Source organism: Mytilus galloprovincialis, chromosome 7, assembly GCF_965363235.1.
Source record: "Mytilus galloprovincialis chromosome 7, xbMytGall1.hap1.1, whole genome shotgun sequence".
In the NCBI taxonomy this organism is placed as follows: domain Eukaryota; kingdom Metazoa; phylum Mollusca; class Bivalvia; order Mytilida; family Mytilidae; genus Mytilus; species Mytilus galloprovincialis.
Genome location: NC_134844.1, coordinates 94,435,605 through 94,462,264, shown reverse-complemented (window position 1 = coordinate 94,462,264; position 26,660 = coordinate 94,435,605). Strand labels below are relative to the sequence as shown.

The following is a 26,660-nucleotide window of genomic DNA, read 5'->3' as shown; positions in this document are numbered from 1 at the left end:
ATTCTTATGTAAATGTTTATCTGAAAACATTGTGCCGTTTTCTGGTAATTCATGCGCAATATTGTCCATTACGGTTGCAGTTTCGGCGCTCCGTACATTTTCATTTTCGAGTTCCATCAATTGATCACATTGAATAATTTCAATAGCTTGACTTTCGTTTGTTATTATATTTTCATTATCTTTGGTAACTTTCTGTATGAAATTCGACATTCTAATGTTATTCCTGCGTTCCATAGATTGAGATTTACGTTTATTGTTTTTATCCTCACTTTGTCCAAACATTATAGAAATCCTCGCTTTATTTTCATCGCCATGTATTGTAAACGTTATTTTACTAAACAAACTACATGCATTGTCTATCGATTTTACTAAATAAGCAGGTAATTTATCCATGTTTACTGTAATACAACTAGTTCAGGTTAATATCTAGGTCGACAGCTTATATCTTTAAAAAGTGTCTTTGTGAAACTGGACAAGCGAATTATTCAACAATGAAGCAACACTTACTTTAAACTAGTAAGTTCCTCCGCAAATACATGGGAAAGAATACTGGTAATCCAAGTTTTCACCATATATTTAGAAAAGTTTTCATTGACAAAATTAACGTCCTTGCCACTCAAAGGTGCGTTCGACTTTTTTCAATGGGAATCTTGCATGATACCACTACACCAGCGGCGCTTCAATATGAAGAAGTGAATTTTATGTATTTCTATATATCCGGGTACCCTGTGATACTGCAACTTATCTACTGTTCACCACAAAATACATCAACTTGTCATATACATCTAACATTCTTGCAACAGACCTGTAGTTAAATCGAGAAAAACTGTCACGGGCAATAGGAACAAAAATTTGTTAAAAGCAAGGGGTTTTGCGTAAAAAGGTGGCAAAATCTGCCCCCAGTGAGAGTCGAACTCACGACCCCTGGTTTACGAGACCAGTGCTCTAACCACTGAGCTATAGGGGCTTTGATGCATCATTCGCTTAATGTAGTATATGTTCATCAGGCAAAATTTCTCTCTAAATTTGATGTAAAAAGCCAAAATCAGGATAGAATACTAGAAAACTCATTTTGTTCAGTTCCTTTTTAAAGGAAAGCATGTATTTAGCCAATCAAAGTAGTAATATGATGCTTTGGCTAAAACCCACGAAAGTGCAAATTCTGTAGCTAGTAAATAGGTAAGGTTGAAATCAAACATACATACATATACATATAGTAACCGCTTGGTGCATTCGTGAAAGAAAAAAATATCTACATGAAAAGAAATTAACCTTAAAACTTTTTTTTATTAGTATTTTAATTTTTGAAGAGTGTAAAAGGTGGCAAAAATTTGCGCCGCCCGGGAATCGAACCCGGGTCGCAAGAATGGGAATCTTGCATGATACCACTACACCAGCGGCGCTTCAATATGAAGAAGTGAATTTTATCTATTTCTATATATCCGGGTACCCTGTGATACTGCAACTTGTCTACTGTTCACCACAAAATAGATCAACTTGTCATATACATCTAACATTCTTGCAACAGACCTGTAGTTAAATCGAGAAAAACTGTTACGGGCAATAGGAACAAAAATTTGTTAAAAGCAAGAGGTTTTGCGTAAAAAGGTGGCAAAATCTGCCCCCAGTGAGAGTCGAACTCACGACCCCTGGTTTACGAGACCAGTGCTCTAACCACTGAGCTATAGGGGCTTTGACGCATCTTTCGCTTAATGTAGTATATGTTCATCAGGCAAAATTTCTCTCTAAATTTGATGTAAAAAGCCAAATTCAGGATAGAATACTAGAAAACTCATTTTGTTCAGTTCCCTTTTAAAGGAAAGCATGTATTTAGCCAATCAAAGTAGTAATATGATGCTTTGGCTAAAACCCACGAAAGTGCAAATTCTGTAGCTAGTAAATAGGTAAGGTTGAAATCAAACATACATACATATACATATAGTAACCGCTTGGTGCATTCGTGAAAGAAAAAAATATCTACATGAAAAGAAATTAACCTTAAAACTTTTTTTTATTAGTATTTTAATTTTTGAAGAGTGTAAAAGGTGGCAAAAATTTGCGCCGCCCGGGAATCGAACCCGGGTCGCAAGAATGGGAATCTTGCATGATACCACTACACCAGCGGCGCTTCAATATGAAGAAGTGAATTTTATCTATTTCTATATATCCGGGTACCCTGTGATACTGCAACTTGTCTACTGTTCACCACAAAATAGATCAACTTGTCATATACATCTAACATTCTTGCAACAGACCTGTAGTTAAATCGAGAAAAACTGTTACGGGCAATAGGAACAAAAATTTGTTAAAAGCAAGAGGTTTTGCGTAAAAAGGTGGCAAAATCTGCCCCCAGTGAGAGTCGAACTCACGACCCCTGGGTTACGAGACCAGTGCTCTAACCACTGAGCTATAGGGGCTTTGACGCATCTTTCGCTTAATGTAGTATATGTTCATCAGGCAAAATTTCTCTCTAAATTTGATGTAAAAAGCCAAATTCAGGATAGAATACTAGAAAACTCATTTTGTTCAGTTCCCTTTTAAAGGAAAGCATGTATTTAGCCAATCAAAGTAGTAATATGATGCTTTGGCTAAAACCCACGAAAGTGCAAATTCTGTAGCTAGTAAATAGGTAAGGTTGAAATCAAACATACATACATATACATATAGTAACCGCTTGGTGCATTCGTGAAAGAAAAAAATATCTACATGAAAAGAAATTAACCTTAAAACTTTTTTTTATTAGTATTTTAATTTTTGAAGAGTGTAAAAGGTGGCAAAATTTTGCGCCGCCCGGGAATCGAACCCGGGTCGCAAGAATGGGAATCTTGCATGATACCACTACACCAGCGGCGCTTCAATATGAAGAAGTGAATTTTATCTATTTCTATATATCCGGGTACCCTGTGATACTGCAACTTGTCTACTGTTCACCACAAAATAGATCAACTTGTCATATACATCTAACATTCTTGCAACAGACCTGTAGTTAAATCGAGAAAAACTGTTACGGGCAATAGGAACAAAAATTTGTTAAAAGCAAGAGGTTTTGCGTAAAAAGGTGGCAAAATCTGCCCCCAGTGAGAGTCGAACTCACGACCCCTGGTTTACGAGACCAGTGCTCTAACCACTGAGCTATAGGGGCTTTGACGCATCTTTCGCTTAATGTAGTATATGTTCATCAGGCAAAATTTCTCTCTAAATTTGATGTAAAAAGCCAAATTCAGGATAGAATACTAGAAAACTCATTTTGTTCAGTTCCCTTTTAAAGGAAAGCATGTATTTAGCCAATCAAAGTAGTAATATGATGCTTTGGCTAAAACCCACGAAAGTGCAAATTCTGTAGCTAGTAAATAGGTAAGGTTGAAATCAAACATACATACATATACATATAGTAACCGCTTGGTGCATTCGTGAAGAAAAAAAATATCTACATGAAAAGAAATTAACCTTAAAACTTTTTTTTATTAGTATTTTAATTTTTGAAGAGTGTAAAAGGTGGCAAAAATTTGCGCCGCCCGGGAATCGAACCCGGGTCGCAAGAATGGGAATCTTGCATGATACCACTACACCAGCGGCGCTTCAATATGAAGAAGTGAATTTTATCTATTTCTATATATCCGGGTACCCTGTGATACTGCAACTTGTCTACTGTTCACCACAAAATAGATCAACTTGTCATATACATCTAAAATTCTTGCAACAGACCTGTAGTTAAATCGAGAAAAACTGTTACGGGCAATAGGAACAAAAATTTGTTAAAAGCAAGAGGTTTTGCGTAAAAAGGTGGCAAAATCTGCCCCCAGTGAGAGTCGAACTCACGACCCCTGGTTTACGAGACCAGTGCTCTAACCACTGAGCTATAGGGGCTTTGACGCATCTTTCGCTTAATGTAGTATATGTTCATCAGGCAAAATTTCTCTCTAAATTTGATGTAAAAAGCCAAATTCAGGATAGAATACTAGAAAACTCATTTTGTTCAGTTCCCTTTTAAAGGAAAGCATGTATTTAGCCAATCAAAGTAGTAATATGATGCTTTGGCTAAAACCCACGAAAGTGCAAATTCTGTAGCTAGTAAATAGGTAAGGTTGAAATCAAACATACATACATATACATATAGTAACCGCTTGGTGCATTCGTGAAAGAAAAAAATATCTACATGAAAAGAAATTAACCTTAAAACTTTTTTTTATTAGTATTTTAATTTTTGAAGAGTGTAAAAGGTGGCAAAAATTTGCGCCGCCCGGGAATCGAACCCGGGTCGCAAGAATGGGAATCTTGCATGATACCACTACACCAGCGGCGCTTCAACATGAAGAAGTGAATTTTATCTATTTCTATATATCCGGGTACCCTGTGATACTGCAACTTGTCTACTGTTCACCACAAAATAGATCAACTTGTCATATACATCTAACATTCTTGCAACAGACCTGTAGTTAAATCGAGAAAAACTGTTACGGGCAATAGGAACAAAAATTTGTTAAAAGCAAGAGGTTTTGCGTAAAAAGGTGGCAAAATCTGCCCCCAGTGAGAGTCGAACTCACGATCCCTAGTTTACGAAACCAGTGCTCTAACCACTGAGCTATAGGGGCTTTGACGCATCTTTCGCTTAATGTAGTATATGTTCATCAGGCAAAATTTCTCTCTAAATTTGATGTAAAAAGCCAAATTCAGGATAGAATACTAGAAAACTCATTTTGTTCAGTTCCCTTTTAAAGGAAAGCATGTATTTAGCCAATCAAAGTAGTAATATGATGCTTTGGCTAAAACCCACGAAAGTGCAAATTCTGTAGCTAGTAAATAGGTAAGGTTGAAATCAAACATACATACATATACATATAGTAACCGCTTGGTGCATTCGTGAAAGAAAAAAATATCTACATGAAAAGAAATTAACCTTAAAACTTTTTTTTATTAGTATTTTAATTTTTGAAGAGTGTAAAAGGTGGCAAAAATTTGCGCCGCCCGGGAATCGAACCCGGGTCGCAAGAATGGGAATCTTGCATGATACCACTACACCAGCGGCGCTTCAATATGAAGTAGTGAATTTTATCTATTTCTATATATCCGGGTACCCTGTGATACTGCAACTTGTCTACTGTTCACCACAAAATAGATCAACTTGTCATATACATCTAACATTCTTGCAACAGACCTGTAGTTAAATCGAGAAAAACTGTTACGGGCAATAGGAACAAAAATTTGTTAAAAGCAAGAGGTTTTGCGTAAAAAGGTGGCAAAATCTGCCCCCAGTGAGAGTCGAATTCACGACCCCTGGTTTACGAGACCAGTGCTCTAACCACTGAGCTACAGGGGCTTTGACGCATCTTTCGCTTAATGTAGTATATGTTCATCAGGCAAAATTTCTCTCTAAATTTGATGTAAAAAGCCAAATTCAGGATAGAATACTAGAAAACTCATTTTGTTCAGTTCCCTTTTAAAGGAAAGCATGTATTTAGCCAATCAAAGTAGTAATATGATGCTTTGGCTAAAACCCACGAAAGTGCAAATTCTGTAGCTAGTAAATAGGTAAGGTTGAAATCAAACATACATACATATACATATAGTAACCGCTTGGTGCATTCGTGAAAGAAAAAAATATCTACATGAAAAGAAATTAACCTTAAAACTTTTTTTTATTAGTATTTTAATTTTTGAAGAGTGTAAAAGGTGGCAAAAATTTGCGCCGCCCGGGAATCGAACCCGGGTCGCAAGAATGGGAATCTTGCATGATACCACTACACCAGCGGCGCTTCAATATGAAGAAGTGAATTTTATCTATTTCTATATATCCGGGTACCCTGTGATACTGCAACTTGTCTACTGTTCACCACAAAATAGATCAACTTGTCATATACATCTAACATTCTTGCAACAGACCTGTAGTTAAATCGAGAAAAACTGTTACGGGCAATAGGAACAAAAATTTGTTAAAAGCAAGAGGTTTTGCGTAAAAAGGTGGCAAAATCTGCCCCCAGTGAGAGTCGAACTCACGACCCCTGGTTTACGAGACCAGTGCTCTAACCACTGAGCTATAGGGGCTTTGACGCATCTTTCGCTTAATGTAGTATATGTTCATCAGGCAAAATTTCTCTCTAAATTTGATGTAAAAAGCCAAATTCAGGATAGAATACTAGAAAACTCATTTTGTTCAGTTCCCTTTTAAAGGAAAGCATGTATTTAGCCAATCAAAGTAGTAATATGATGCTTTGGCTAAAACCCACGAAAGTGCAAATTCTGTAGCTAGTAAATAGGTAAGGTTGAAATCAAACATACATACATATACATATAGTAACCGCTTGGTGCATTCGTGAAAGAAAAAAATATCTACATGAAAAGAAATTAACCTTAAAACTTTTTTTTATTAGTATTTTAATTTTTGAAGAGTGTAAAAGGTGGCAAAAATTTGCGCCGCCCGGGAATCGAACCCGGGTCGCAAGAATGGGAATCTTGCATGATACCACTGCACCAGCGGCGCTTCAATATGAAGAAGTGAATTTTATCTATTTCTATATATCCGGGTACCCTGTGATACTGCAACTTGTCTACTGTTCACCACAGAATAGATCAACTTGTCATATACATCTAACATTCTTGCAACAGACCTGTAGTTAAATCGAGAAAAACTGTTACGGGCAATAGGAACAAAAATTTGTTAAAAGCAAGAGGTTTTGCGTAAAAAGGTGGCAAAATCTGCCCCCAGTGAGAGTCGAACTCACGACCCCTGGTTTACGAGACCAGTGCTCTTTTTTTTTTTATCTTTATTATAATCCACAATTCATATATACATATCACAGTTTTGTTACACAAAATTGAAAACATTACCATTAGTTATTGTCCTTTCATTATCTATATAGCGTGAAATATTTATCACGAACATAATTAACTGATTATTTACTTTCAATACTCATATTGATATACATATACACATCATTTTCTATAGAAAAATATCATATCCCTATACTTATATTGAATCTCTATCTAATTTACCACTCAGCTCATTCATTCACAATTATTAAAAGTTTACACAGACTACAATGAAAAATCAAAAGAGTTAGGTGTTTGTACAGTCTTATTGCCCGACATATGACATAAAATGTTACAATCTGAATAATAGTTTGCACAGGGCTGGTCTCCATTCCACCACGCAAATAAAATCGAAAGTATTTAAATTAAGGCAATTATCAGCAATAATAAGACAAACAAACAACATCACAATATAATTATCATCGTTCAGCAAAAACTTTTTCTCACATTTTCTCACAGAAACATACCCACTGTCTCTCTACAAAAACAAATTACAATATATCAATAAAAAAAAAATTACAGTCTTTTCATTTTCGCAACTTTTTCCATCTTCAATATCCCTTCATTCACTTCATCATTCATAAATGGTGTTGTTCGTACATCTTCAAAATCCTCGGTTAGCACTTTGTTAAATCTAGAGTACTCATGTTCCCCGGGAAGGAGAAGTTCAAAATTTTTACGGCTCATATGGAACAATACCAGACGTCCTCTTTCCGTTTTTCCAATCAAAATGTCCATACCGTTCCGGCTTTTTTTCAAAACAATTTTCCTTATAATTCCACTTTCTGGTACCTTTCTATTATGTTCTTTCGCTTTATCACATGATTGTACACCTGATGACGTAGTGGATACAATATCGTTATTATTCTTTTTACTAATTGTACATTTTGTTACTAAATTTTCTACTTCTACGTTGCATTTATCATTTTCAATTCTCCCAACAGATACGCTATGTTTATCTTTATTCATATTGTTTACACTTTTACTCGCTAAACAGGTTGGTGACATAGACAATTCATTACCTGTATCGATCGATAGTTCTATATTTGGACTCTCTATAATATCAATGTTACCTGTAGTAGCGGAGGCCACAGACGGGTCATCTTCAAAATCCATTATATCTAAGGTATTTGTCGATACCTTTTCGCTCGTTCTTTGAATAATTTCGGATGAACGATCTGAACAAATCACATTTGTATTATTCTCAATATTCTCAATATTTACATTGTCATTGTTATATTCTTTCATCCGTTTTTTATTACGATTGACGGTAGAATTTGATTTTCTTTTACTCTTTGTACTATCTTCATTTGTAAAAACTATAGATACACGGGCTCTGTCATTCTCACCGTGAACAGTAAATGTTATATTACGAAATTGTTTGCATGCATTTTCTATAGTACTCATCAGTAGAGCTGGAAGTCTCTCCATTATAAATATAATTAAAAACAGTTATACAATTCACCCTCGGGAAGCCTCTTTCAATCCAACAATATTTACAACATTTCAAACAGTTAATAAAGACGGGTTTTTCAATATCAATGAAAAGAACTTACTTCTAAAACAAGTAAGAATGTTAATAATCCATATTTTAGCTTGGTAATCCGAGCAATAACTTGTAATAGAGTAAAATTTCACAGTACTCAAAACAAACGTCCTGTCATATAAAGGTCCACTCGACTTTCCGGTGGCAAAAATTTGCGCCGCCCGGGAATCGAACCCGGGTCGCAAGAATGGGAGTCTTGCATGATACCACTACACCAGCGGCGCTTCAATATGAAGAAGTGAATTTTATCTATTTCTATATATCCGGGTACCCTGTGATACTGCAACTTGTCTACTGTTCACCACAAAATAGATCAACTTGTCATATACATCTAACATTCTTGCAACAGACCTGTAGTTAAATCGAGAAAAACTGTTACGGGCAATAGGAACAAAAATTTGTTAAAAGCAAGAGGTTTTGCGTAAAAAGGTGGCAAAATCTGCCCCCAGTGAGAGTCGAACTCACGACCCCTGGTTTACGAGACCAGTGCTCTTTTTTTTTTTTTATCTTTATTATAATCCACAATTCATATATACATATCACAGTTTTGTTACACAAAATTGAAAACATTACCATTAGTTATTGTCCTTTCATTATCTATATAGCGTGAAATATTTATCACGAACATAATTAACTGATTATTTACTTTCAATACTCATATTGATATACATATACACATCATTTTCTATAGAAAAATATCATATCTCTATACTTATATTGAATCTCTATCTAATCTACCACTCAGCTCATACATTCACAATTATCATTATTAAAAGCGTACACAGAATACAATGAAAAATCAAAAGAGTTATCTGTTTGTACTGTCTTATTGTCCGACATAAGACATAAAAAGTGACAATCGAAATAATAGTTCGCACAGGGCTGGTCTCCATTCCACCACGCAAATAAAATCGAAAGTATTTAAATTAAGGCAATTATCAGCAATAATAAAACAAACAAACAACATCACAATATAATTATCATCGTTCAGCAAAAACTTTTTCTCACATTTTCTCACAGAAACATACCAACTTTCTCTCTACAAAAACAAATTACAATATATCAATAAAAAAAAAAAAAAAAAAAAAAAAAAAAAAAAATTACAGTCTTTTCATTTTCGCAACTTTTTCCATCTTCAATATCCCTTCATTCACTTCATCATTCATAAATGGTGTTGTTCGTACATCTTCAAAATCCTCGGTTAGCACTTTGTTAAATCTAGAGTACTCATGTTCCCCGGGAAGGAGAAGTTCAAAATTTTTACGGCTCATATGGAACAATACCAGACGTCCTCTTTCCGATTTTCCAATCAAAATGTCCATACCGTTCCGGCTTTTTTTCAAAACAATTTTCCTTATAATTCCACTTTCTGGTACCTTTCTATTATGTTCTTTCGCTTTATCACATGATTGTACACCTGATGACGTAATGGATACAATATCGTTATTATTCTTTTTACTAATTGTACATTTTGTTACTAAATTGTCTACTTCTACGTTGCATTTATCATTTTCAATTCTCCCAACAGATACGCTATGTTTATCTTTATTCATATTGTTTACACTTTTACTCGCTAAACAGGTTGGTGACATAGACAATTCATTACCTGTATCGATCGATAGTTCTTTAATAGTTATCCCATAAGGACGCGGTGTGTCAGTGTAAGATCATCCCGAAGGCCGGAGGCCAGAGGGTGATCTTACACTGACACACCAAGTCCGAATGGGATAACTATTTTACATCCCAGCTGTTTTAGATTAGACCGAAAACCATTTACAATTCATAAAATTTAGTTTAGAACGCCACACAACCATTATAATATACTTTATATATTACTATATGATGTATACCCTTTATGAACCCCTAACACGATGAGTAGATATCAAACAATGTCAACTCGCCCCACTGGCCAATCGGCCCTCACTATATCGCCACTTAATGAAAAAAATCGCCCCACTCTTGTAACCGACTCGCCCAACTTTAAAAAAGTGTAAAATCAAATTGAACAATCAGTCTGACAACTCATTTATTTAACGAAAAGGGTTTAAACCCCACTGAGTAAAGGTCTGCCAACTCGCCCAAGTTATAAAAATATATTGCTTCCTTAAGTATGTTAAATTTCTGATAGTTCGTATCCAGTCGTCTTGGTGAAGTGGTATGTGCCGTGGCTTGATATGCTAAAGGTCTTGAGTTCGAATCCCAGCATATACACTGGATTTTTTCTACGTGAATTTTGATAGATAGTCTTCTCCGTATAATTAATTATAAGTTTTATACTGGATTTGACATTCCCGCCAAAATGTTACAGAACAAAGGAAGCATGCATAACAAAGAAACTTAAACTGGTGTGATCTGGTTGGGGTGATCCGGCTCAGATCACCCCTGTTAGAACAAAGGAACTGGGATGTAAATATTTGGACTCTCTATAATATCAATGTTACCTGTAGTAGCGGAGGCCACAGACGGGTCATCTTCAAAATCCATTATATCTAAGGTATTTGTCGATACCTTTTCACTCGTTCTTTGAATAATTTCGGATGAACGATCTGAACAAATCACATTTGTATTATTCTCAATATTCTCAATATTTACATTGTCATTGTTATATTCTTTCATCCGTTTTTTATTACGATTGACGGTAGAATTTGATTTTCTTTTACTCTTTGTACTATCTTCATTTGTAAAAACTATAGATACACGGGCTCTGTCATTCTCACCGTAAACAGTAAATGTTATATTACGAAATTGTTCGCATGCATTTTCTATAGTACTCATCAGTAGAGCTGGAAGTCTCTCCATTATAAATATAATTAAAAACAGTCATACAATTCACCCTCGGGAAGCCTCTTTCAATCCAAGTATATTTACAACATTTCAAACAGTTAATAAAGACGGGTTTTTCAATATCAATGAAAAGAACTTACTTCTAAAACAAGTAAGAATGTTAATAATCCATATTTTAGCTTGGTAATCCGAGCAATAACTTGTAATAGAGTAAAATTTTCACAGTACTCAAAACAAACGTCCTGTCATATAAAGGTCCACTCGACTTTTTTTTCCGAGACCAGTGCTCTAACCACTGAGCTATAGGGGCTTTGACGCATCTTTCGCTTAATGTAGTATATGTTCATCAGGCAAAATTTCTCTCTAAATTTGATGTAAAAAGCCAAATTCAGGATAGAATACTAGGAAACTCATTTTGTTCAGTTCCCTTTTAAAGGAAAGCATGTATTTAGCCAATCAAAGTAGTAATATGATGCTTTGGCTAAAACCCACGAAAGTGCAAACTAGCAAATACGTATGGTTGGAATCAAACATACATACATATACATATATAGTAACCGCTTGGTGCATTCGTGAAAGAAAAATATATCTACATGAAAAGAAATTAACCTTAAAACTTTTTTTTATTAGTATTTTAATTTTGAAGAGTGTAAAAGGTGGCAAAAATTTGCGCCGCCCGGGAATCGAACCCGGATCGCAAGAATGGGAATCTTGCATGATACCACTACACCAGCGGCGCTTCAATATGAAGAAGTGAATTTTATCTATTTCTATATATCCGGGTACCCTGTGATACTGCAACTTGTCTACTGTTCACCACAAAATAGATCAACTTGTCATATACATCTAACATTCTTGCAACAGACCTGTAGTTAAATCGAGAAAAACTGTTACGGGCAATAGGAACAAAAATTTGTTAAAAGCAAGAGGTTTTGCGTAAAAAGGTGGCAAAATCTGCCCCCAGTGAGAGTCGAACTCACGACCCCTGGTTTACGAGACCAGTGCTCTAACCACTGAGCTATAGGGGCTTTGACGCATCTTTCGCTTAATGTAGTATATGTTCATCAGGCAAAATTTCTCTCTAAATTTGATGTAAAAAGCCAAATTCAGAATAGAATACTAGGAAACTCATTTTGTTCAGTTCCCTTTTAAAGGAAAGCATGTATTTAGCCAATCAAAGTAGTAATATGATGCTTTGGCTAAAACCCACGAAAGTGCAAACTAGCAAATACGTATGGTTGGAATCAAACATACATACACATACATATATAGTAACCACTTGGTGCATTCGTGAAAGAAAAATATATCTACATGAAAAGAAATTAACCTTAAAACTTTTTTTTATTAGTATTTTAATTTTGAAGAGTGTAAAAGGTGGCAAAAATTTGCGCCGCCCGGGAATCGAACCCGGATCGCAAGAATGGGAATCTTGCATGATACCACTACACCAGCGGCGCTTCAATATGAAGAAGTGAATTTTATCTATTTCTATATATCCGGGTACCCTGTGATACTGCAACTTGTCTACTGTTCACCACAAAATAGATCAACTTGTCATATACATCTAACATTCTTGCAACAGACCTGTAGTTAAATCGAGAAAAACTGTTACGGGCAATAGGAACAAAAATTTGTTAAAAGCAAGAGGTTTTGCGTAAAAAGGTGGCAAAATCTGCCCCCAGTGAGAGTCGAACTCACGACCCCTGGTTTACGAGACCAGTGCTCTTTTTTTTTTATCTTTATTAAAATCAAACATCATATAATACAAATAAAACAAAATATAAAATCAATTGTCCTTGATTGTTATCAATATATACTATATACTATACTTTGTATTCACAATACTGTTAATTTACATTTCAGGTACACAATTATTACAATTTAAAGACTAGAACATTGTCTGTTTCTTCTAACAACGGGTTATCCATTACAAACTTTTTTTGAAATATATGACTCAAATTATGACATCGACAGAGATAGACATACATATATGTTACATAATGTTTTAATGTATATTGAAATAACTTAATCAAATTTACATTAGAATAACCACTAGTCAACAAATTTCTCCTTCTGAAGATACAATATCTGGCAACAGACATAAAAAAATTAAGAAAAGAATCATTTACACCTTTCATATGCCATCGCAATCCCAAAATCAATAGTTCCTCACTTCTTACTAAACTGATCTTATCTGAATCACAGTTTTCAAATATTCTAACCAATAAAGATGACAAATAATTATGAAAATCTTCAAGTTTATCACAATTCATAAATATATGCAGGATGTCTTCCTTTTCACTGCAACATACTTTACAGATATTATCATCAACTAAGCCTATCTTTTGAAGTTTTACATTAGTAAAAATACAGTTATGTAACACCTTAAAGTCTAACTCAACCAAATTAGAAGGTTTCCAATACATATTGACATGTTCCCATATTTTACTGAATGCTTCAGAAGTCACATCAAATTCTGATTTCCATAACTCAATACCAACAGGTTCTTCAACAATATTCTCCAACATAATAGTATATAATGTTTTAGTACTACATAATTTCAAATCATAATGCACATTTTTACAAATAATTGAAATGTCTATTGTTCTTGGTATAGATATTCTGTGAATATCAGAGTTCACTGTGTTTTTCCATTCTACAGGTATAACATTCAACAAATTTCTATATCTATCAATAACATATTGTACATTAACATCTTCATATACAATTTGAATCATTTCAACTATAGCATGATCTGGCAAGAAACCAGTTTTTACTTCAAAGCATATATCTTTGAGACAAACAATACCAGCACCTATAAAATCGTGCCATACAATTGTTCTATTATTAAGTACAATATTTGGATTAACAAACAAAGGCTGGTCATAAACATTTTCTACAGACAATGGAAACTCTATATTTTTCCTTATACAATTCAATGCTTGAAAAAATTCCTGATAAACAACAGGAAGTTTTTTCAATTCACAATTTGGTATCACTGTATAAAAAACATTATGACAAAGTTTCATTTCATAAATTGAGGATACAAAATACTTAAATGTGTATTTCCATAACACTTGATATTCATCATCTAACAATCTACCTAAAAATTTTAGCCTGAAAGCATAAATTTTACATTTGATATCAGCAACATTTAAACCACCTCTACTTTTATCATCTATTATACAGTTGTATTTTACTAAATGACATCCATTTTTCCATATAAAATTCAGACAAAGTCTTTTGATCTCTATATAAGCCCATTCAGGTAATGCAGTAACAAACAATGCGTACCAAAATCTAGATAACATCAGTGAATTAATTACACTAACCCTGCCATGTATAGTTAATCTTCTCAATAACCATAAGTTGAGAAGAGATTTTATCTGAACTATTTTATTTTTCCAATTCATTTCATCACACATTTTTCTATTTTTTCCAATAAAAACTCCTAACAGTTGAAAATAATCTTCACAAACTTTAAGACCAATATGATCTTTTTCTACTACAGATAAAGTACCAGTACCTAAACATATTATCTCTGACTTTTGTCTGTTTATTTTAGCACCTGTTGCTTTGCTATACAAATCAAATTCCTTAAACACTTCAGGAATTGATTCCTTATTACATAAAGATAATGTAGTATCATCTGCATGCTGATAAATTAATCCCTCTTTATCACAATTAGGGACTTTTATACCTTTGATTTTGTCATTTTTAACAATTCTACAATGTAAAGGTTCAGCAGCAAGAACATATAACAATGCACTTATTGGGCAGCCTTGTCTAATACCATTTTTAATATGAAAATAGTTTGTCAAAAATCCATTACATTTTACAGCACTATTAATACCATTATAAAATATTTCAATCCATTTTACAAATCTATCACCAAATCCATATTTTCTTAACACATATAACAAATATTTATGACTCACTCTGTCAAATGCTTTTTCCTGATCTAATTTCATTATATACCCTTCAAGTTCATCTTTTTCAATAAGTTCTATAATATCTCTTACATTTGCAATATTATTTGATATATCCCTACCAATAATACAGCATGTTTGATCATTAGATACAATCTTAGGTAACACTACCTTAAATCTATTTGCCATTATCCTGGCTAATATTTTATAATCAACCTGTAGTAATGAAATAGGTCTATAATTTTTCAAAGACTTTTTATCACCTTTCTTTTTATATATAAGACTAATCACTCCACATTTCATAGATCTGCCTAAAACCCCTTCTTTTTCAATAACATTAAACAAATCAAATAAAACATTTCTGAGTTCATTATAAAATTGACAGTAAAACTCAACTGTGAGTCCATCAGACCCTTGACTTTTATTTTTTGACATTTGATTTATTGCTTTAAAAATTTCTTCATGTGAAATATCAGCATCACAAAAATTACAATCATTGTCATCTATTTTTGTATCTACACTATCTAACAATTCTGACATTTTATCATTATCTGTATCTACACATGAGTACAATTCTTTATAAAATTTATATTGTAAATCTAAAATACCTTCAGTAGCATAAACTGATTCATTATTTTCATTTAGTAATTCTTTTATAGAATTATTCTCTTGTTTATATTTCTCCAAATTTAAAAAATACTTTGTACATTTATCTGACTCAACAGCCCAAATAGCTTTTGATCTGAGTACTGCACCTCTACATTTTTCTAATTCATATGCTGACAACTCAAGTTTCAAATTTTCTAACTTAGCTACATCAACATCTACACCACAAGCAGCTTTTTCACATAAAAAATTGATCTGCCTTTCTAATCTATAAAAATCTCTTCTATTTTCTTTTGCCATTTTAGAAGAAAAAATTTGAGAATATCTCTTTATTTTATATTTAAGATTATCCCACCAAATCATTAAATCTTTATTATACAATTCATTTTCTGTTTCATCAGAAATAATTTCTTTTACTCTCCTTACATATTCTTCATTACATAATAATGTATTATTGAGGACCCACAATCCAGGACCTCTTTCAATATTACTACAGTTAAAATTCATAATTACAAACGAATGATCACTTAAACTAGTAGTATTATAATATACATTCTGAACATAAGAAGATAACTTTTTATTTACAAGGAAATAATCAATTCTACTTTGTTGTAATTCTCCATTACAAATTCTTTTCCATGAAAATATTCTAGAACTTTTATTTCTAGTACGCCATACATCATACAAATTGTTATTTTCAATCAAGTCACATAATTTTTTACATGGTTCATCAATAACATGATTACTTTTACCACCTCTATCTAACATAGATAGAGAAGTATTAAAATCCCCACCAATTATCAAGTTATCTAACTTTTCAGTATACTGTTTAACAAAGTTAAAAAAGATAACTCTTTCAGCATTAACATTTGGAGCATACAATGAAATTACATTAAACAATTGTCCATCTTCTTCATATGTTATATGAATAAATCTGCCATCAGAGTCTTTATATACACATTTTATCTTATTTTTAAGATAATTATTCACTAAAACAGCCACACCCCTTCTACCATGTAAACTGTTACTACAATATATATCACCTTCATATAGGTGTTTAACACTATTTACATAAGCATCATCCCAAAATGTTTCTTGTAATAATACCATACTAAATTTTCTATCATGAATAATACTTATAAAATTCTCAAAATTAATTACGTTCTTTAAACCATTACAATTAAAAGAACAAATTACCACCATTGCAAAAAGAAAAACAATCTTGCATATAAACTTATCCATTTTTATTTATTTTTACTGTCAACCACCTTTCTTACATTTTTACCAGTCAAATTAGGAGTAGGTTTTGCAATAGATCTCCTTTCAAGTTTCCTCTGTTTTTTCTTAATTTTTTTGGCCATTTTTGCACTGACAAATTTATTTGGGGTGTCATTTTCACCATCAGAACAAATAGAAAACCCACGAAAGTGCAAATTCTGTAGCTAGTAAATAGGTAAGGTTGAAATCAAACATACATACATATACATATAGTAACCGCTTGGTGCATTCGTGAAAGAAAAAAATATCTACATGAAAAGAAATTAACCTTAAAACTTTTTTTTATTAGTATTTTAATTTTTGAAGAGTGTAAAAGGTGGCAAAAATTTGCGCCGCCCGGGAATCGAACCCGGGTCGCAAGAATGGGAATCTTGCATCATACCACTACACCAGCGGCGCTTCAATATGAAAAAGTGAATTTTATCTATTTCTACATATCCGGGTACCCTGTGATACTGCAACTTGTCCACTGTTCACCACAAAATACATCAACTTGTCATATACATTCTAACATTCTTGCAACAGACCTGTAGTTAAATCGAGAAAAACTATTACGGGCAATAGGAACAAAAATTTGTTAAAAGCAAGAGGTTTTGCGTAAAAAGGTGGCAAAATCTGCCCCCAGTGAGAGTCGAACTCACGACCCCTGGTTTACGAGTCCAGTGCTCTAACCACTGAGCTATAGGGGCTTTGACGCATCTGTCGCTTAATGTAGTATATGTTCATCAGGCAAAATTTCTCTCCAAATTTGATATAAAAAGCCAAATTCAGGATAGAATACTAGAAAACTCATTTTGTTCAGTTCCCTTTTAAAGGAAAGCATGTATTTAGCCGATCAAAGTAGTAATATGATGCCCTTGGCTAAAACCCACGAAAGTGCAAATTCTGTAGCTAGTAAATAGGTAAGGTTGAAATCAAACATACATACATATACATATAGTAACCGCTTGGTGCATTCGTGAAAGAAAAAAATATCTACATGAAAAGAAATTAACCTTAAAACTTTTTTTTATTAGTATTTTAATTTTTGAAGAGTGTAAAAGGTGGCAAAAATTTGCGCCGCCCGGGAATCGAACCCGGGTCGCAAGAATGGGAATCTTGCATGATACCACTACACCAGCGGCGCTTCAATATGAAAAAGTGAATTTTATCTATTTCTACATATCCGGGTACCCTGTGATACTGCAACTTGTCCACTGTTCACCACAAAATACATCAACTTGTCATATACATTCTAACATTCTTGCAACAGACCTGTAGTTAAATCGAGAAAAACTGTTACGGGCAATAGGAACAAAAATTTGTTAAAAGCAAGAGGTTTTGCGTAAAAAGGTGGCAAAATCTGCCCCCAGTGAGAGTCGAACTCACGACCCCTGGTTTACGAGACCAGTGCTCTAACCACTGAGCTATAGGGGCTTTGACGCATCTTTCGCTTAATGTAGTATATGTTCATCAGGCAAAATTTCTCTCCAAATTTGATGTAAAAAGCCAAATTCAGGATAGAATACTAGAAAACTCATTTTGTTCAGTTCCCTTTTAAAGGAAAGCATGTATTTAGCCGATCAAAGTAGTAATATGATGCCCTTGGCTAAACCCCACGAAAGTGCAAATTCTGTAGCTAGTAAATAGGTAAGGTTGAAATCAAACATACATACATATACATATAGTAACCGCTTGGTGCATTCGTGAAAGAAAAAAATATCTACATGAAAAGAAATTAACCTTAAAACTTTTTTTTATTAGTATTTTAATTTTTGAAGAGTGTAAAAGGTGGCAAAAATTTGCGCCGCCCGGGAATCGAACCCGGGTCGCAAGAATGGGAATCTTGCATGATACCACTACACCAGCGGCGCTTCAATATGAAAAAGTGAATTTTATCTATTTCTACATATCCGGGTACCCTGTGATACTGCAACTTGTCCACTGTTCACCACAAAATACATCAACTTGTCATATACATTCTAACATTCTTGCAACAGACCTGTAGTTAAATCGAGAAAAACTGTTACGGGCAATAGGAACAAAAATTTGTTAAAAGCAAGAGGTTTTGCGTAAAAAGGTGGCAAAATCTGCCCCCAGTGAGAGTCGAACTCACGACCCCTGGTTTACGAGACCAGTGCTCTAACCACTGAGCTATAGGGGCTTTGACGCATCTTTCGCTTAATGTAGTATATGTTCATCAGGCAAAATTTCTCTCCAAATTTGATGTAAAAAGCCAAATTCAGGATAGAATACTAGAAAACTCATTTTGTTCAGTTCCCTTTTAAAGGAAAGCATGTATTTAGCCAATCAAAGTAGTAATATGATGCCTATAGGGGCTTTGACGCATCTTTCGCTTAATGTAGTATATGTTCATCAGGCAAAATTTCTCTCCAAATTTGATGTAAAAAGCCAAATTCAGGATAGAATACTAGAAAACTCATTTTGTTCAGTTCCCTTTTAAAGGAAAGCATGTATTTAGCCAATCAAAGTAGTAATATGATGCCCTTGGCTAAAACCCACGAAAGTGCAAATTCTGTAGCTAGTAAATAGGTAAGGTTGAAATCAAACATACATACATATACATATAGTAACCGCTTGATGCATTCGTGAAAGAAAAAAATATCTACATGAAAAGAAATTAACCTTAAAACTTTTTTTTATTAGTATTTTAATTTTTGAAGAGTGTAAAAGGTGGCAAAAATTTGCGCCGCCCGGGAATCGAACCCGGGTCGCAAGAATGGGAATCTTGCATGATACCACTACACCAGCGGCGCTTCAATATGAAAAAGTGAATTTTATCTATTTCTACATATCCGGGTACCCTGTGATACTGCAACTTGTCCACTGTTCACCACAAAATACATCAACTTGTCATATACATTCTAACATTCTTGCAACAGACCTGTAGTTAAATCGAGAAAAACTGTTACGGGCAATAGGAACAAAAATTTGTTAAAAGCAAGAGGTTTTGCGTAAAAAGGTGGCAAAATATGCCCCCAGTGAGAGTCGAACTCACGACCCCTGGTTTACGAGACCAGTGCTCTAACCACTGAGCTATAGGGGCTTTGACGCATCTTTCGCTAAATGTAGTATATGTTCATCAGGCAAAATTTCTCTCCAAATTTGATGTAAAAAGCCAAATTCAGGATAGAATACTAGAAAACTCATTTTGTTCAGTTCCCTTTTAAAGGAAAGCATGTATTTAGCCAATCAAAGTAGTAATATGATGCCCTTGGCTAAAACCCACGAAAGTGCAAATTCTGTAGCTAGTAAATAGGTAAGGTTGAAATCAAACATACATACATATACATATAGTAACCGCTTGGTGCATTCGTGAAAGAAAAAAATATCTACATGAAAAGAAATTAACCTTAAAACTTTTTTTTATTAGTATTTTAATTTTTGAAGAGTGTAAAAGGTGGCAAAAATTTGCGCCGCCCGGGAATCGAACCCGGGTCGCAAGAATGGGAATCTTGCATCATACCACTACACCAGCGGCGCTTCAATATGAAGAAGTGAATTTTATCTATTTCTACATATCCGGGTACCCTGTGATACTGCAACTTGTCCACTGTTCACCACAAAATACATCAACTTGTCATATACATTCTAACATTCTTGCAACAGACCTGTAGTTAAATCGAGAAAAACTGTTACGGGCAATAGGAACAAAAATTTGTAAAAAGCAAGAGGTTTTGCGTAAAAAGGTGGCAAAATCTGCCCCCAGTGAGAGTCGAACTCACGACCCCTGGTTTACGAGACCAGTGCTCTTTTTTTTTTTTATCTTTATTATAATCCACAATTCATATATACATATCACAGTTTTGTTACACAAAATTGAAAACATTACCATTAGTTATTGTTCTTTCATTATCTATATAGCGTGAAATATTTGTCACGAACATAATTAACTGATTATTTACTTTCAATACTCATATTGATATACATATGTATACACATCATTTTCTATAGAAAAATATCATATCCCTATACTTATATTGAATCTCTATCTAATCTACCACTCAGCTCATACATTCACAATTATCATTATTAAAAGCTTACACAGAATACAATGAAAAATCAAAAGAGTTATCTGTTTGTACTGTCTTATTGTCCGACATATGACATAAAAAGTGACAATCGAAATAATAGTTCGCACAGGGCTGGTCTCCATTCCACCACGCAAATAAAATCGAAAGTATTTAAATTAAGGCAATTATCAGCAATAATAAGACAAACAAACAACATCACAATATAATTATCATCGTTCAGCAAAACCTTTTTCTCACATTTTCTCACAGAAACATACCCACTTTCTCTCTACAAAAACAAATTACAATATATCAATAAAAAAAAAAAAAAATTACAGTCTTTTCATTTTCGCAACTTTTTCCATCTTCAATATCCCTTCATTCACTTCATCATTCATAAATGGTGTTGTTCGTACATCTTCAAAATCCTCGGTTAGCACTTTGTTAAATCTAGAGTACTCATGTTCCCCGGGAAGGAGAAGTTCAAAATTTTTACGGCTCATATGGAACAATACCAGACGTCCTCTTTCCGTTTTTCCAATCAAAATGTCCATACCGTTCCGGCTTTTTTTCAAAACAATTTTCCTTATAATTCCACTTTCTGGTACCTTTCTATTATGTTCTTTCGCTTTATCACATGATTGTACACCTGATGACGTAGTGGATACAATATCGTTATTATTCTTTTTACTAATTGTACATTTTGTTACTAAATTTTCTACTTCTACGTTGCATTTATCATTTTCAATTCTCCCAACAGATACGCTATGTTTATCTTTATTCGTATTGTTTACACTTTTACTCGCTAAACAGGTTGGTGACATAGACAATTCATTACCTGTATCGATCGATAGTTCTATATTTGGACTCTCTGTAGTAGCGGAGGCCACAGACGGGTCATCTTCAAAATCCATTATATCTAAGGTATTTGTCGATACCTTTTCACTCGTTCTTTGAATAATTTCGGATGAACGATCTGAACAAATCACATTTGTATTATTCTCAATATTCTCAATATTTACATTGTCATTGTTATATTCTTTCATCCGTTTTTTATTACGATTGACGGTAGAATTTGATTTTCTTTTACTCTTTGTACTATCTTCATTTGTAAAAACTATAGATACACGGGCTCTGTCATTCTCACCGTGAACAGTAAATGTTATATTACGAAATTGTTCGCATGCATTTTCTATAGTACTCATCAGTAGAGCTGGAAGTCTCTCCATTATAAATATAATTAAAAACAGTTATACAATTCACCCTCGGGAAGCCTTTTTCAATCCAACAATATTTACAACATTTCAAACAGTTAATAAAGACGGGTTTTTCAATATCAATGAAAAAAACTTACTTCTAAAACAAGAAAAAATGTTAATAATCCATATTTTAGCTTGGTAATCCGAGCAATAACTTGTAATAGAGTAAAATTTTCACAGTACTCAAAACAAACGTCCTGTCATATAAAGGTCCACTCGACTTCCTCTCGAGACCAGTGCTCTAACCACTGAGCTATAGGGGCTTTGACGCATCTTTCGCTTAATGTAGTATATGTTCATCAGGCAAAATTTCTCTCCAAATTTGATGTAAAAAGCCAAATTCAGGATAGAATACTAGAAAACTCATTTTGTTCAGTTCCCTTTTAAAGGAAAGCATGTATTTAGCCAATCAAAGTAGTAATATGATTCCCTTGGCTAAAACCCACGAAAGTGCAAATTCTGTAGCTAGTAAATAGGTAAGGTTGAAATCAAACATACATACATATACATATAGTAACCGCTTGGTGCATTCGTGAAAGAAAAAAATATCTACATGAAAAGAAATTAACCTTAAAACTTTTTTTTATTAGTATTTTAATTTTTGAAGAGTGTAAAAGGTGGCAAAAATTTGCGCCGCCCGGGAATCGAACCCGGGTCGCAAGAATGGGAATCTTGCATGATACCACTACACCAGCGGCGCTTCAATATGAAAAAGTGAATTTTATCTATTTCTACATATCCGGGTACCCTGTGATACTGCAACTTGTCCACTGTTCACCACAAAATACATCAACTTGTCATATACATTCTAACATTCTTGCAACAGACCTGTAGTTAAATCGAGAAAAACTGTTACTGGCAATAGGAACAAAAATTTGTTAAAAGCAAGAGGTTTTGCGTAAAAAGGTGGCAAAATCTGCCCCCAGTGAGAGTCGAACTCACGACCCCTGGTTTACGAGACCAGTGCTCTAACCACTGAGCTATAGGGGCTTTGACGCATCTTCGCTTAATGTAGTATATGTTCATCAGGCAAAATTTCTCTCCAAATTTGATGTAAAAAGCCAAATTCAGGATAGAATACTAGAAAACTCATTTTGTTCAGTTCCCTTTTAAAGGAAAGCATGTATTTAGCCAATCAAAGTAGTAATATGATGCCCTTGGCTAAAACCCACGAAAGTGCAAATTCTGTAGCTAGTAAATAGGTAAGGTTGAAATCAAACATACATACATATACATATAGTAACCGCTTGGTGCATTCGTGAAAGAAAAAAATATCTACATGAAAAGAAATTAACCTTAAAACTTTTTTTTATTAGTATTTTAATTTTTGAAGAGTGTAAAAGGTGGCAAAAATTTGCGCCGCCCGGGAATCGAACCCGGGTCGCAAGAATGGGAATCTTGCATGATACCACTACACCAGCGGCGCTTCAATATGAAAAAGTGAATTTTATCTATTTCTACATATCCGGGTACCCTGTGATACTGCAACTTGTCCACTGTTCACCACAAAATACATCAACTTGTCATATACATTCTAACATTCTTGCAACAGACCTGTAGTTAAATCGAGAAAAACTGTTACGGGCAATAGGAACAAAAATTTGTTAAAAGCAAGAGGTTTTGCGTAAAAAGGTGGCAAAATCTGCCCCCAGTGAGAGTCGAACTCACGACCCCTGGTTTACGAGACCAGTGCTCTTTTTTTTTTATCTTTATTATATTCACAATTCATATATACATATCACAGTTTGAATTACACAAAAATAAAAACATTGCCATTAGTTATTGTCTTTTCTCTGAAATGAATCATATTTGAAACATTTATTATATATTGCGTGAAATATTTGTCACGAACATGATTGTCTGATTATCAACTTTTGTATACTCATATTTATATAGATATATATCAATTTATATATCATATTCAATCTCTTTCTAATCTAACATTCAGCTCATACATTCAAAATAATAAAAAGCTTACACAGAATATAATGAAAAAATTAAAGAGTTAATTGTTTCTACAGTCTTATTGTTGATTATATGACGAACAATGATACAATCGAAAAAAAATCGCAAAGGGCTGGTATCCATTCCACAACGCAAATAAAATCAAAAGTATTAAATATGGAGTCAATTATCAGCAATAATAAGACAAGCAAACAACATCACAAATAATTATCATTATTCAGCAAAAGCATTTTCCCCATTTTCTCACAGAAACATACACAATTCTCACTACAAAAAGAAATTATAAAATACTCAAAAAATAAACTGTTACAGTTTTTTATTTTTCACAAGTTTTTCCATCTCTAATATTCCTTGACGCACTGTATCAGTCATCAGTTTTGTTGTTCTTACATCTTTAAAATCGTCGGTTACCACTTTGTTAAATGTACGATAATCTCGTTCACCGCGAAGGAGAACTTCAAACTCTTTATGGTCCATATGAAATAATACAAGACGTCCTCTTTGCGTTTTTCCAATTAATATGTCCATACCACTTCGGTTTTGTTTTAAAACAATTTTATGAATACATTTACTATCTGGTATGTTTTTATTATGTTCTTTCACTTTATCACATGTTGATGGAGTAGATGCAATATCACTGTTATTCGCTTTACTCATTATACATTTTGATAATAAATTATCTTCATCTACGGCACACTTATTCTTTTCAATTATATCAACAGATACTATTTGTTTACTTTTATTTCCATTGTTTATAATTTTACTCGGTAAACAGGTTGGTGACATAGGCAATTCATTACCTGTATCGATTGACAGTTCTAAATTAAGACTTTCTATATTATCAATGTTACCTGTAGAAGCGGAGGCCTCACACGGGTTATCGTCAAAATCCATCACATCGGAGGTATTCGTCGATACCTTTTCACTCGGTAAATGATTATTTTCAGATGAACTACATGTATCTGAACAAATCACATCTGTATGATTCTCAATATTAGAAATATTTACATTATCATTGTTATATTCTTTCATCCGTTTTTGGTCACGATTAACGGTAGACTTTGATTTCCTTTTAGTTTTATTGTTATCTTGATTCGTAAAAACTATTGATATACGAGCTCTGTCAATTTCACCATGAACAGTAAAAGAAATATTACGAAATTGTTCGCATGCATTTTCTATATTACTCATCAATAAAGATGGAAGTCTCTCCATTGTATATATAATTCAAAACAATAATGAAATTCACCCTCGGGTAGCCTCTTTCAATCCAACAATATTTACAATATTTAAAACAGTTAATAAAGACGGTTTTTCCAATATCAATGAAAAAAACTTACTACTAAAACAAGTAAGAATGTTACTATTCCATATTTCAGCTTGGTAATCCGAGCAATAACTTATTATAGAGCAATATTTTCACTGTACACAAAAACAACGTCTTGTCATGAAAAGGTCCACTCGACTTTTCCTACGAGACCAGTGCTCTAACCACTGAGCTATAGGGGCTTTGACGCATCTTTCGCTTAATGTAGTATATGTTCATCAGGCAAAATTTCTCTCCAAATTTGATGTAAAAAGCCAAATTCAGGATAGAATACTAGAAAACTCATTTTGTTCAGTTCCCTTTTAAAGGAAAGCATGTATTTAGCCAATCAAAGTAGTAATATGATGCCCTTGGCTAAAACCCACGAAAGTGCAAATTCTGTAGCTAGTAAATAGGTAAGGTTGAAATCAAACATACATACATATACATATAGTAACCGCTTGATGCATTTGTGAAAGAAAAAAATATCTACATGAAAAGAAATTAACCTTAAAACTTTTTTTTATTAGTATTTTAATTTTTGAAGAGTGTAAAAGGTGGCAAAAATTTGCGCCGCCCGGGAATCGAACCCGGGTCGCAAGAATGGGAATCTTGCATGATACCACTACACCAGCGGCGCTTCAATATGAAAAAGTGAATTTTATCTATTTCTACATATCCGGGTACCCTGTGATACTGCAACTTGTCCACTGTTCACCACAAAATACATCAACTTGTCATATACATTCTAACATTCTTGCAACAGACCTGTAGTTAAATCGAGAAAAACTGTTACGGGCAATAGGAACAAAAATTTGTTAAAAGCAAGAGGTTTTGCGTAAAAAGGTGGCAAAATCTGCCCCCAGTGAGAGTCGAACTCACGACCCCTGGTTTACGAGACCAGTGCTCTAACCACTGAGCTATAGGGGCTTTGACGCATCTTTCGCTTAATGTAGTATATGTTCATCAGGCAAAATTTCTCTCTAAATTTGATGTAAAAAGCCAAATTCAGGATAGAATACTAGAAAACTCATTTTGTTCAGTTCCCTTTTAAAGGAAAGCATGTATTTTGCCAATCAAAGTAGTAAAATGATGCTTTGGCTAAAACCCACGAAAGTGCAAATTCTGTAGCTAGTAATCAAACATACATACATATACATGTATAGT

General features: G+C 33.7%; 34 non-coding genes across 34 annotated transcripts; all 34 read right to left on the bottom strand.

Annotated features, from left to right (window-relative positions):
- Positions 1–894: 894 nt before the first annotated feature.
- Trnat-cgu (transfer RNA threonine (anticodon CGU)) lies at positions 895–967 on the bottom strand. Its single transcript has one exon. It is a non-coding gene; the product is annotated as a tRNA-Thr (tRNA).
- Positions 968–1,332: 365 nt separating this feature from the next.
- Positions 1,333–1,403, bottom strand: Trnag-ccc (transfer RNA glycine (anticodon CCC)). Its single transcript has one exon. It is a non-coding gene; the product is annotated as a tRNA-Gly (tRNA).
- A 216-nt stretch (positions 1,404–1,619) lies between these two features.
- Positions 1,620–1,692, bottom strand: Trnat-cgu (transfer RNA threonine (anticodon CGU)). Its single transcript has one exon. It is a non-coding gene; the product is annotated as a tRNA-Thr (tRNA).
- Positions 1,693–2,057: 365 nt separating this feature from the next.
- Positions 2,058–2,128, bottom strand: Trnag-ccc (transfer RNA glycine (anticodon CCC)). The gene has a single exon. It is a non-coding gene; the product is annotated as a tRNA-Gly (tRNA).
- A 216-nt stretch (positions 2,129–2,344) lies between these two features.
- On the bottom strand, positions 2,345–2,417 carry Trnat-cgu (transfer RNA threonine (anticodon CGU)). The gene has a single exon. It is a non-coding gene; the product is annotated as a tRNA-Thr (tRNA).
- Positions 2,418–2,782: 365 nt separating this feature from the next.
- On the bottom strand, positions 2,783–2,853 carry Trnag-ccc (transfer RNA glycine (anticodon CCC)). The gene has a single exon. It is a non-coding gene; the product is annotated as a tRNA-Gly (tRNA).
- Positions 2,854–3,069: 216 nt separating this feature from the next.
- Positions 3,070–3,142, bottom strand: Trnat-cgu (transfer RNA threonine (anticodon CGU)). Its single transcript has one exon. It is a non-coding gene; the product is annotated as a tRNA-Thr (tRNA).
- A 365-nt stretch (positions 3,143–3,507) lies between these two features.
- Trnag-ccc (transfer RNA glycine (anticodon CCC)) lies at positions 3,508–3,578 on the bottom strand. The gene has a single exon. It is a non-coding gene; the product is annotated as a tRNA-Gly (tRNA).
- A 216-nt stretch (positions 3,579–3,794) lies between these two features.
- On the bottom strand, positions 3,795–3,867 carry Trnat-cgu (transfer RNA threonine (anticodon CGU)). Its single transcript has one exon. It is a non-coding gene; the product is annotated as a tRNA-Thr (tRNA).
- A 365-nt stretch (positions 3,868–4,232) lies between these two features.
- On the bottom strand, positions 4,233–4,303 carry Trnag-ccc (transfer RNA glycine (anticodon CCC)). The gene has a single exon. It is a non-coding gene; the product is annotated as a tRNA-Gly (tRNA).
- A 216-nt stretch (positions 4,304–4,519) lies between these two features.
- On the bottom strand, positions 4,520–4,592 carry Trnat-cgu (transfer RNA threonine (anticodon CGU)). The gene has a single exon. It is a non-coding gene; the product is annotated as a tRNA-Thr (tRNA).
- Positions 4,593–4,957: 365 nt separating this feature from the next.
- Positions 4,958–5,028, bottom strand: Trnag-ccc (transfer RNA glycine (anticodon CCC)). Its single transcript has one exon. It is a non-coding gene; the product is annotated as a tRNA-Gly (tRNA).
- Positions 5,029–5,244: 216 nt separating this feature from the next.
- On the bottom strand, positions 5,245–5,317 carry Trnat-cgu (transfer RNA threonine (anticodon CGU)). The gene has a single exon. It is a non-coding gene; the product is annotated as a tRNA-Thr (tRNA).
- A 365-nt stretch (positions 5,318–5,682) lies between these two features.
- Trnag-ccc (transfer RNA glycine (anticodon CCC)) lies at positions 5,683–5,753 on the bottom strand. The gene has a single exon. It is a non-coding gene; the product is annotated as a tRNA-Gly (tRNA).
- Positions 5,754–5,969: 216 nt separating this feature from the next.
- On the bottom strand, positions 5,970–6,042 carry Trnat-cgu (transfer RNA threonine (anticodon CGU)). Its single transcript has one exon. It is a non-coding gene; the product is annotated as a tRNA-Thr (tRNA).
- Positions 6,043–6,407: 365 nt separating this feature from the next.
- Trnag-ccc (transfer RNA glycine (anticodon CCC)) lies at positions 6,408–6,478 on the bottom strand. Its single transcript has one exon. It is a non-coding gene; the product is annotated as a tRNA-Gly (tRNA).
- A 2,028-nt stretch (positions 6,479–8,506) lies between these two features.
- Positions 8,507–8,577, bottom strand: Trnag-ccc (transfer RNA glycine (anticodon CCC)). The gene has a single exon. It is a non-coding gene; the product is annotated as a tRNA-Gly (tRNA).
- Positions 8,578–11,805: 3,228 nt separating this feature from the next.
- On the bottom strand, positions 11,806–11,876 carry Trnag-ccc (transfer RNA glycine (anticodon CCC)). The gene has a single exon. It is a non-coding gene; the product is annotated as a tRNA-Gly (tRNA).
- Positions 11,877–12,092: 216 nt separating this feature from the next.
- Positions 12,093–12,165, bottom strand: Trnat-cgu (transfer RNA threonine (anticodon CGU)). Its single transcript has one exon. It is a non-coding gene; the product is annotated as a tRNA-Thr (tRNA).
- A 358-nt stretch (positions 12,166–12,523) lies between these two features.
- Positions 12,524–12,594, bottom strand: Trnag-ccc (transfer RNA glycine (anticodon CCC)). Its single transcript has one exon. It is a non-coding gene; the product is annotated as a tRNA-Gly (tRNA).
- Positions 12,595–17,278: 4,684 nt separating this feature from the next.
- On the bottom strand, positions 17,279–17,349 carry Trnag-ccc (transfer RNA glycine (anticodon CCC)). The gene has a single exon. It is a non-coding gene; the product is annotated as a tRNA-Gly (tRNA).
- A 217-nt stretch (positions 17,350–17,566) lies between these two features.
- Trnat-cgu (transfer RNA threonine (anticodon CGU)) lies at positions 17,567–17,639 on the bottom strand. The gene has a single exon. It is a non-coding gene; the product is annotated as a tRNA-Thr (tRNA).
- A 366-nt stretch (positions 17,640–18,005) lies between these two features.
- Trnag-ccc (transfer RNA glycine (anticodon CCC)) lies at positions 18,006–18,076 on the bottom strand. The gene has a single exon. It is a non-coding gene; the product is annotated as a tRNA-Gly (tRNA).
- Positions 18,077–18,293: 217 nt separating this feature from the next.
- Trnat-cgu (transfer RNA threonine (anticodon CGU)) lies at positions 18,294–18,366 on the bottom strand. Its single transcript has one exon. It is a non-coding gene; the product is annotated as a tRNA-Thr (tRNA).
- Positions 18,367–18,732: 366 nt separating this feature from the next.
- Positions 18,733–18,803, bottom strand: Trnag-ccc (transfer RNA glycine (anticodon CCC)). Its single transcript has one exon. It is a non-coding gene; the product is annotated as a tRNA-Gly (tRNA).
- A 217-nt stretch (positions 18,804–19,020) lies between these two features.
- Positions 19,021–19,093, bottom strand: Trnat-cgu (transfer RNA threonine (anticodon CGU)). Its single transcript has one exon. It is a non-coding gene; the product is annotated as a tRNA-Thr (tRNA).
- Positions 19,094–19,635: 542 nt separating this feature from the next.
- Positions 19,636–19,706, bottom strand: Trnag-ccc (transfer RNA glycine (anticodon CCC)). Its single transcript has one exon. It is a non-coding gene; the product is annotated as a tRNA-Gly (tRNA).
- A 217-nt stretch (positions 19,707–19,923) lies between these two features.
- Trnat-cgu (transfer RNA threonine (anticodon CGU)) lies at positions 19,924–19,996 on the bottom strand. Its single transcript has one exon. It is a non-coding gene; the product is annotated as a tRNA-Thr (tRNA).
- Positions 19,997–20,362: 366 nt separating this feature from the next.
- Trnag-ccc (transfer RNA glycine (anticodon CCC)) lies at positions 20,363–20,433 on the bottom strand. Its single transcript has one exon. It is a non-coding gene; the product is annotated as a tRNA-Gly (tRNA).
- A 2,418-nt stretch (positions 20,434–22,851) lies between these two features.
- On the bottom strand, positions 22,852–22,922 carry Trnag-ccc (transfer RNA glycine (anticodon CCC)). Its single transcript has one exon. It is a non-coding gene; the product is annotated as a tRNA-Gly (tRNA).
- Positions 22,923–23,139: 217 nt separating this feature from the next.
- Trnat-cgu (transfer RNA threonine (anticodon CGU)) lies at positions 23,140–23,212 on the bottom strand. Its single transcript has one exon. It is a non-coding gene; the product is annotated as a tRNA-Thr (tRNA).
- Positions 23,213–23,577: 365 nt separating this feature from the next.
- Trnag-ccc (transfer RNA glycine (anticodon CCC)) lies at positions 23,578–23,648 on the bottom strand. The gene has a single exon. It is a non-coding gene; the product is annotated as a tRNA-Gly (tRNA).
- Positions 23,649–26,062: 2,414 nt separating this feature from the next.
- Trnag-ccc (transfer RNA glycine (anticodon CCC)) lies at positions 26,063–26,133 on the bottom strand. The gene has a single exon. It is a non-coding gene; the product is annotated as a tRNA-Gly (tRNA).
- Positions 26,134–26,350: 217 nt separating this feature from the next.
- Positions 26,351–26,423, bottom strand: Trnat-cgu (transfer RNA threonine (anticodon CGU)). Its single transcript has one exon. It is a non-coding gene; the product is annotated as a tRNA-Thr (tRNA).
- Positions 26,424–26,660: the final 237 nt, after the last annotated feature.